Below are 9,482 nucleotides of genomic sequence, written 5' to 3'. Positions count from 1 at the left end.
ATGTAATTTGTTAGATGAAAGTATATGTATAATATTATTTAAGGGCGGTCGATAAACTGTATAATTACCGTGAGAATTGTGCAGTTTATAAACCGTGGTGTTCTTGGATAAAATATTTTTAATTTAAATCTAAATTAACGTCTTTTAATGTAATTTGTTAGATGAAAGTATATGTATAATATTATTTAAGGGCGGTCGATAAACTGTATAATTACCGTGACAATGGTGCAGTTTATAAACCGTGGTGTTCTTGGATAAAATATTTTTAATTTAAATCTAAATTAACGTCTTTTAATGTAATTTGTTAGATGAAAGTATATGTATAATATTATTTAAGGGCGGTCGATAAACTGTATAATTACCGTGACAATTGTGCAGTTTATAAACCGTGGTGTTCTTGGATAAAATATTTTTAATTTAAATCTAAATTAACGTCTTTTAATGTAATTTGTTAGATGAAAGTATATGTATAATATTATTTAAGGGCGGTCGATAAACTGTATAATTACCGTGAGAATTGTGCAGTTTATAAACCGTGGTGTTCTTGGATAAAATATTTTTAATTTAAATCTAAATTAACGTCTTTTAATGTAATTTGTTAGATGAAAGTATATGTATAATATTATTTAAGGGCGGTCGATAAACTGTATAATTACCGTGAGAATTGTGCAGTTTATAAACCGTGGTGTTCTTGGATAAAATATTTTTAATTTAAATCTAAATTAACGTCTTTTAATGTAATTTGTTAGATGAAAGTATATGTATAATATTATTTAAGGGCGGTCGATAAACTGTATAATTACCGTGAGAATTGTGCAGTTTATAAACCGTGGTGTTTTTTGATAAAATATTTTTAATTTAAATCTAAATTAACGTCTTTTAATTCAATTTGTTAGATGAAAGTATATATATAATATTATTTAAGGGCGGTCGATAAACTTTAGTATTACCGTGACAATTGTGCAGTTTATAAGTTTATAAACCGTACTGTTCTTGGATAAAATTCTGGATGTGTATTTCCCCTCTAAAGTCCAACCCTATCCTCACCGTGGTAGGGGGGTGTAACGTTGTAGTTTAACAGCTACACGGCTAAATGGGCTCTGGCAAAAAAAAAAAAAAATCCAGAAAATGTCGGCATTAGTTTGTTGCGTCCGTCATCTGGTCGTCTTTTTATACGCTTGCATGTGGCGAGCAAAAAGGCGTGAAGGGGGCAGGCTGAAAGGAGAACAATACCCGAAAGATGTAAACCGAACGAAAGAGAAAAATGGGCCTCCCTCCAAGGCCCTGTGTTCTCCCCAGCCTGCTCCCAGTTTCCCCGACTTTGCATGCAACTGGTTTTGAGCTTTTGGAAAGCTCTTTTCTCAGTGTCGGGGTGTTGACTCCACTTCCAAGTTAACAAATAGCTGCAAGTCTGGGTACGGTCCGATTGGTTCCGAAGCTCTTCCGCTGTGAGGTGCGCTTTCGAATCTCCCGAAGGGGGCTACCCTCTAAGCAGGCGACACGTGCTCGTGTTACTATGTAATGCATGCTTGCCTCGACTCGACTAAGGACGACTAGAGTTCGACTAGATTGTGTGCTCACAAGCCGCTTTAAGGCCGCTTTTATTATTCCTACTGTCTAGGAACTCCGAAACGGTATGGTAGTGCAATTATATATGACCGTCCTCCAATACGAAATGGTAGTGCAATTATATACGACGGTCCTCCGATATGATAGTAGGAATGCCAGTTTTGTGAGCGATCATCGCCGTCTTATGAACACAAACTAGTGGTATCTTTACGAATCCTGTTGGGTAGAGAGAACACCCCTGTTTTCTCCTCCGCCTGTTATTCTGAGTAGAAACCGCTTTTTAGGAGATGTTCGCAGCAAAGCTTGTTTTTATATAGTGCCCCTCCTTTCGGGAGTTCATCACCTCGCTGCCCAGACGAGAGCTTTCCCCAGTGGAACCTCTTTTTTTTTTCTTATTTTTATTTTATTTTCCAGTTTAATGGCGAACGAACAGTCACCAGCAATTGGTCTGCACCGACAGGAAGATGAGTATAGTATCACCCTTTCTTCTTTCTGTTTCGATTTCAGTCTTTGTGATTTGAAAATTTAATTTAACTGTTTCCATTGTTCCAGCTTTCACACAGCAGTAGATTATCAACACTATAAATATCATCTCTTTTTTATAGATTAGAACAAGCAACAAAACCTAGCAGCATCACCGTTCCTGTCTGCCACATGTCTTGTGCAGTTTGAATCAAGTATTTCTTTCTTTGCGTTCAAGCACATCTGGGTACAATCAAACTGTGTATGATGTATGTCTATCTGTTTCTTCCAACATTAGCATCTCAAAGTCTTGGCAGCAATCATTGTCATAGAAGTAGAGTAAGTATTCTTTTTCTTTCCTTCTGTGTGTATATTTTTGTAATTTCAGGTACTCCTCTTGATCATGATGGAATTCTACTATCAGCTATTGTGAGAATTATGTGGATTGGAAAAAACAACTGAATCCAGCAGCATCAGCTATCCTAGCTGCCACATGTTTCCTGTAGTTACAGAAGTCCTCAAGTAAGTGTTTCTTTCTTTGTGTACATGCACATCTGGATCCAATCAAATTCTAAACTATTAGCTTTATTTAAATGAATGCAGTTCTGCTTGTATTTCTTCTCATCAGCTAACTTATGCAACTGCAAAAAAGAAATAGTAGTACATGTGTGTTTGATCATAGCCAGAAAGTTAAATATATCATTTTAAAAAAATCCATTAGTTATGTTGTCTCTCTTTATTATATAAATCAAAAAAAAATTGTTAATAATTAAAAGAAAAAAAATCATCACAGTAAAAATTATATATATGTAACAAAGAACACAAACAAACATGAAATTGCCATGAGTTTCAGCAAGAAGCAGAAAAGAGAAAAAGTGGAGATAACACCTGGGAAGTAACAGGTAAGAATTTTCTTTATTTCTTTTATTTCTTGTCTCGAATAGCACATAGATTTTTTTCATGTATATATTAAAAAAGAAATAACCCAAGTCCAAAAATTGATGGAAAAACTAAGCATTAAAGTTCAATTAAGCATTAAACAAATAACTTCTAATAATTATGTGATCTATATACAAATTGTCTCCCTTGAATATATATATATATATACATATGTATGTATAAATATGTATAAATATATTTATTCAAGGGAGACAATTTATATATTGTCTCCCTTGAATATATATATATAACCAACCCAGAGATGTCTCGTGATGCGGAGTTCGAATCGTTCCACTGGTATTAATCGTGACACCCTGCACTGAAGATTCCCGAAAGGATGAAACACTAGTGTCTGTAGGTATTTAATAATTATTATAGTAAAAAAATAATTATATATATATATATATAAATTGTATCCCTTGAATATATACTAGTATGGGTTCCTGGCGTAGCCCCGGTGTTTGGTGGTGTATGCTAACCCCCCCCCCCACAACCAAAAAAAAAAAAGCAAAAAAACGGTTAATTTTTTTTGATTTGCCCCCTATTATGAACCCTTAAAATTGTTTGTTTTGGGCTCAAATCAAGATATAAAGTTAGATCCATGTCCAAGAAAACTATATCTAAAATTTCAAGTGTTTAGACCCATAATTGTCGGAGGAGTTTTGTAGAGTTCTCAAAGGTCAAATCGTTGAACTTTGACACCTTAATCGACAAATTTCTGTCCAAATACCAATCGCATAGATTTTCCAAAATCTCAGTACCCTGTATATCAAATTTTGAGTCTGTAGACTAAAATTGACAGAGTTATTGCCTAGGGAAATGTACACACACACAGACAGACATTTTCACTTTTATAGATAGAAAGATATATAATGAGAGACAGAAAGATAACTATATACAATTATTAATGAATTAGTAGAGATAGTTGTTAAATTTCTGGGGATATGTATGGCAATTTAGATGACAAGACTTACTGCTAGAGTGCTCAATGCATTAGTAAAGGTTACTGTTTAGACTTAAAATATATATAGAGAAATTCAAATGGCAGGACTTATATGTAGATCGCTCAATACATCAGTAGAGCAAGGTAATAAGTTTAAAAAATGCATACGTCAATTTAGATAACCACACTGTTTTTGGTATTCATGTGTGAATATGACATAATGTAATATAAATTTTAATAATTTTATTCAAAATGTTATGATTCTCAATAAAAAATCCAAAATGTCAATATTGCTCTATGTATGATAAAGCATTGGCATATAATTTTCTTTCAATAATATAAACGTTTGATAATATCAGCTGTTTCTAGTGATGAGCACTTATTTAAAGTGTAATTATTAAGTAAAAATCTAAATAAATGTGTTTATTGCTCTGTCTTACTCATATAACTTTAGTTAAATCTTAATATTTATATCTCTTGTAATAAAATAAACGTTTTATAATATTAGCTCTGTCATGTGTTGAGCACTTACTTCAAGTGTAATTATAAAGTAAAATTCTAAATAAAATGTCTTCATTGCTCTATGTCTTATTAGGCACTCTTATATAACTCTAGTTAAATCTTAATGTTTATTAATCCTTTAATACAATAAACGTTTTATAATATCAGCTCTGTCTAGTGTTGAGCGCTTATTTCAAGTGTAATTATTAAGTAAAAATCTAAATAAAATGTGTTCATTGCTCTATGTCTTATTGAGCACTCTTATATAACTCTAGTTAAATCTTAATATTTATATCTCTTGTAATAAAATAAACGTTTTATAATATCAGCTCTGTCTAGTGTTAAGCAGTTATTTAAAATGTATTTATTAAGTAAAAATCTAAAAAAAATGTCTTTATTGCTCTATGTCTCATTAAGCAGTCTTATATACCTCTGGTTAAATCTTAATGATTATTTATCCTGTAATTAATTAATCGTTTTATAATATCAGCTCTGTCTAGAGTTGAGCACTTATTTTAAAGTGTATTTATTAAGTAAAAATCTGAATAAAATGTCTTTATTGCTCTATGTCTCATTAAGCAGTCTTGTATACCTCTGGTTAAATCTTAATGATTATTTATCCTGTAATTAATTAATCGTTTTATAATATCAGTTCTGTCTAGAGTTTAGCACTTATTTTAAAGTGTATTTATTAAGTAAAAATCTAAATAAAATGTCTTTATTGCTCTATGTCTCATTAAGCAGTCTTATATACCTCTGGTTAAATCTTAATGATTATTTATCCTGTAATTAATTAATCGTTTTATAATATCAGTTCTGTCTAGAGTTTAGCACTTATTTTAAACTGTATTTATTAAGTAAAAATCTAAATAAAATGTCTTTATTGCTCTATGTCTCATTGAGCAGTCTTATATACCTCTGGTTAAATCTTAATGATTATTTATCCTGTAATTAATTAATCGTTTTATAATATCAGCTCTGTCTAGAGTTGAGCACTTATTTTAAAGTGTATTTATTAAGTAAAAATCTAAATAAAATGCCTTTATTGCTCTATGTCTCATTAAGCACTCTTATATACCTCTGGTTTAAACTTAATGATTATTAATCCTGTACTTAATTAATCGTTTTATAATATCAGCTCTGTCTAGAGTTGAGCACTTATTTTAAAGTGTAATTATTAAGTAAAAATCTAAATAAAATGTCTTTATTGCTCTATGTCTCATTAAGCAGTCTTATATACCTCTGGTTAAATCTTAATGATTATTTATCCTGTAATTAATTAATCGTTTTATAATATCAGCTCTGTCTAGAGTTGAGAACTTATTTTAAAGTGTATTTATTAAGTAAAAATCTAAATAAAATGTCTTTATTGCTCTATGTCTCATTAAGCAGTCTTATATACCTCTGGTTAAATCTTAATGATTATTTATCCTGTAATTAATTAATCGTTTTATAATATCAGCTCTGTCTAGAGTTGAACACTTATTTTAAAGTGTAATTATTAAGTAAAAATCTAAATAAAATGTGTTCATTGCTCTATATCTTATTGAGCACTTTTATATAACTCAAGCTAAATCTTTGTTTATTTATCCTTTAATAAAATAGACGTTTTATAATATCAGCTCTGTCTAGAGTTGAGCACTTATTTTAAAGTGTATTTATTAAGTAAAAATCTAAATAAAATGTCTTTATTGCTCTATGTTTCATTGAGCACTCTTATATAACTTTGGTAAAATTTTAATGTTTATTTATCCTGTAATAAATAGACGTTTTATAATATCAGCTCCGTCTAGTATTGAGCACTTATTTAAAATGTAATTATTAAGTAAAAATCTAAATAAAATATCTTTATTGCTCTATGTCTCATTAAGCACTCTTATATAACTTTGGTTAAATCTTAATATTTATATCTCTTGTAATAAAATAAACGTTTTATAGTATTAGCTGTGTCTAGAGTTGAGAACTTATTTTAAAGTGTATTTATTAAGTAAAAATCTAAATAAAATGTCTTTATTGCTCTATGTCTTATTGAGCAGGGTTATATACCTCTGGTTAAATCTTAATGATTATTTATCCTGTAATTAATTAATCGTTTTATAATATCAGCAAGTTAAATCTTTGTTTATTTATCTTTTAATAAAATAGAAGTTTTATAATATCAGCTCTGTCTAGTTTTGAGCACTTATTTCAAGTGTAATTATTAAGTAAAAATCTAAATAAGATGTCTTTATTGCTCTATGTCTCATAGAGCACTCTTATATAACTCTGGTTAAATCTTAATGCTTATTTATCCTGTAATAACATAGACGTTTTATAATATCAGCTCTGTCTAGTGTTGAGCACTTATTTAAAATGTAATTATTAAGTAAAAATCTAAATAAAATGTCTTTATTCCTCTATGTATCATTGAGCACTCTTATATAACTCTGGTTAAATCTTAATGCTTATTTATCCTGTAATAAAATAGACGTTTTATAATATCAGCTCTGCCTAGTGTTGAGCACTTATTTAAAATGTAATTAATCAGTAAAAATCTAAATAAAATGTATTTATTGCTCTATGTCTCATTGAGCACTCTTATATAACTTTGGTTAAATCTTAATATTTATATCTCTTGTAATAAAATAAACGTTTTATAGTATTAGCTGTGTCTAGAGTTGAGCACTTATTTTAAAGTGTATTTATTAAGTAAAAATCTAAATAAAATGTCTTTATTGCTCTATGTCTCATTGAGCTGTCTTATATACCTCTGGTTAAATCTTAATGATTATTTATCCTGTAATTAATTAATCGTTTTATAATATCAGCAAGTTAAATCTTGGTTTATTTATCCTGTAATAAAATAGACGTTTTATAATATCAGCTCTGTCTAGTGTTGAGCACTTATTTAAAATGTAATTATTAAGTAAAAATCTAAATAAAATGTCTTTATTGCTCTATGTCTCATTGAACACTCTTATATAACTCTGGTTAAATCTTAATGCTTATTTATCCTGTAATAAAATAAACGTTTTATAATATCAGCTCTGCCTAGTGTTGAGCACTTATTTAAAATGTAATTAATCAGTAAAAATCTAAATAAAATGTCTTTATTGCTCTATGTCTGATTGAGCACTCTTATATAACTCTGGTTAAATCTTAATGTTTATTTAGCCTGTAATAAAATAAACGTTTTATAATATCAGCTCTGTCTGGTGTTGAGCACTTATTTAAAGTGTAATTATTAAGTAAAAATCTAAATAAGATGTCTTTATTGCTCTATGTCTTATTGAGCACTCTTATATAACTCTGGTTAAATCTTAATGTTTATTTAGCCTGTAATAAAATAAACGTTTTATAATATCAGCTCTGTCTTGAGCACATTTTTAAAATGTAATTATTAAGTAAAAATCTTAATAAATGTCTTTATTGCTCTATGTCTCATTGAGCACTCTTAATTAACTCTGATAAATCTTAATATTTATATCTCTTGTAATAAAATAAACGTTTTATAATATCAGATCTGTCTAGTGTTGAGCACTTATTTAGAGTGTAATTATTAACTAAAAATCTAAATAAAATGTCTTTATTGCTCTATATCTCATTGAGCACTCTTATATAACTCTGGTTCAATATTAATGTGTATTTATCCTGTAATAAAATAAACATTTTATAATATCAGCTCTGGCTAGTTTTGAGCACTATTTCAAGTGTAATTATTCAGTAAAAATCTAAATAAATTATATAATGCTCGGTCATAGATATTTGAATAAAAGTAACCTGTTATAATATCAGCTCTTTTTTCGAAGCTTTGTATTTAGTTTTGAAAACATTTGTCATTTATAGCAGAGAAATTTCCTTTAAGAGTGCTCAATGTATGAGTTAATTTTTGGAGTTATTTGAAAAATACAAATTTCTGTTATGCGATCCAAAATTTTCTTTTAGACTGCAAAATAGATAAGTACAGCTCTGTAGTGAGTTTTAAAATTGTGTATTGCGAGTATGCTGGAAAAGTAATTACCAGAGTGCTTAATACTGTGGTAGAGTTCTGTGGAAAGATTTGAAAGAATTTTTCTCATTTGTGCTAGACAAATTTACTTTGAGTAAAGCTCTTTCGTACGTTTAAACAATATATATATATATATATGCCAATGATGCTTGCATGTGCTCCATAGTTTAATATAGTTGTGTAGTAAATTTAACAATTGTGTTGTTTAATTATGCAAGACGATTTTACTTTAAGAGTGCTCAATGCATTTATAGAGCTTTGTAGTAAGATTTGGAAACATTTTGGCAATTATTTTAGACAAATCTACTTCCAGAGTGCTTAATATATTAGTAGAGCTTAATAAAACCTTTGAGAAACAGATATGGCATTTCAACTGCATAAATTTATTTTTACAGAGTTCAATGCATTAGTAGAGCTAAATATAGACTTTCAAAAAATATGTATGGCAATTCAGCTACACGAATATACTTTGAGAGTGCTCAATACATTAGTAGACGAAAGCATAAAATTCAGAAAACATGAAGAGCTCTGCAGTATGTTTTAAAAACCTAAATGTCAATACGTAAGTATAGATATACTGTAAGTTTTTAATATATATATATATATATATATATATATATATATATATATATATATATATATATATGACAAGTATTTGAAACAGGCTTCCTATTTGAGTGCCTAATATATTTGATAGCTCTATGGTAACTTTAAAAAACATATTTCCAAATTATGTTAGACAAATTGTCTTTGAGAGTGCTCATTTTTAAGTAGAGCTCTGTAGAAAATTTTTGAGACATGTTCAGCCATTTAAATTCATATCAGTTAATAAATAGAGCTATATAGTGAGTTTTGCAAGCTTATATGTCACTTATCCTAGACAAGTTAACTCTTGTAGCTGTGCAATACATAAGTAGAGTTCTGCATTAGTTTTGGGGGTATGGTTCTCACTTTATTAGGGCAATAACTTGGACACATTATACTCTGGACAAATCCATTGAGGACAACCAAAGGTACCCTGTTTTTTTTCCACTCTGTTGAATAAGACTCATCCGTCTTGGTTCACTCTTGGGACATTAA

The sequence above is a fragment of the Euprymna scolopes genome, chromosome 46 (genome assembly GCF_053919585.1).
Source record: "Euprymna scolopes isolate OS-2025 chromosome 46, ASM5391958v1, whole genome shotgun sequence".
Lineage (NCBI taxonomy): Eukaryota > Metazoa > Mollusca > Cephalopoda > Sepiida > Sepiolidae > Euprymna > Euprymna scolopes.
The sequence above is the reverse complement of the archived record's forward strand: the minus strand, read 5'-3'. Positions refer to the sequence as shown.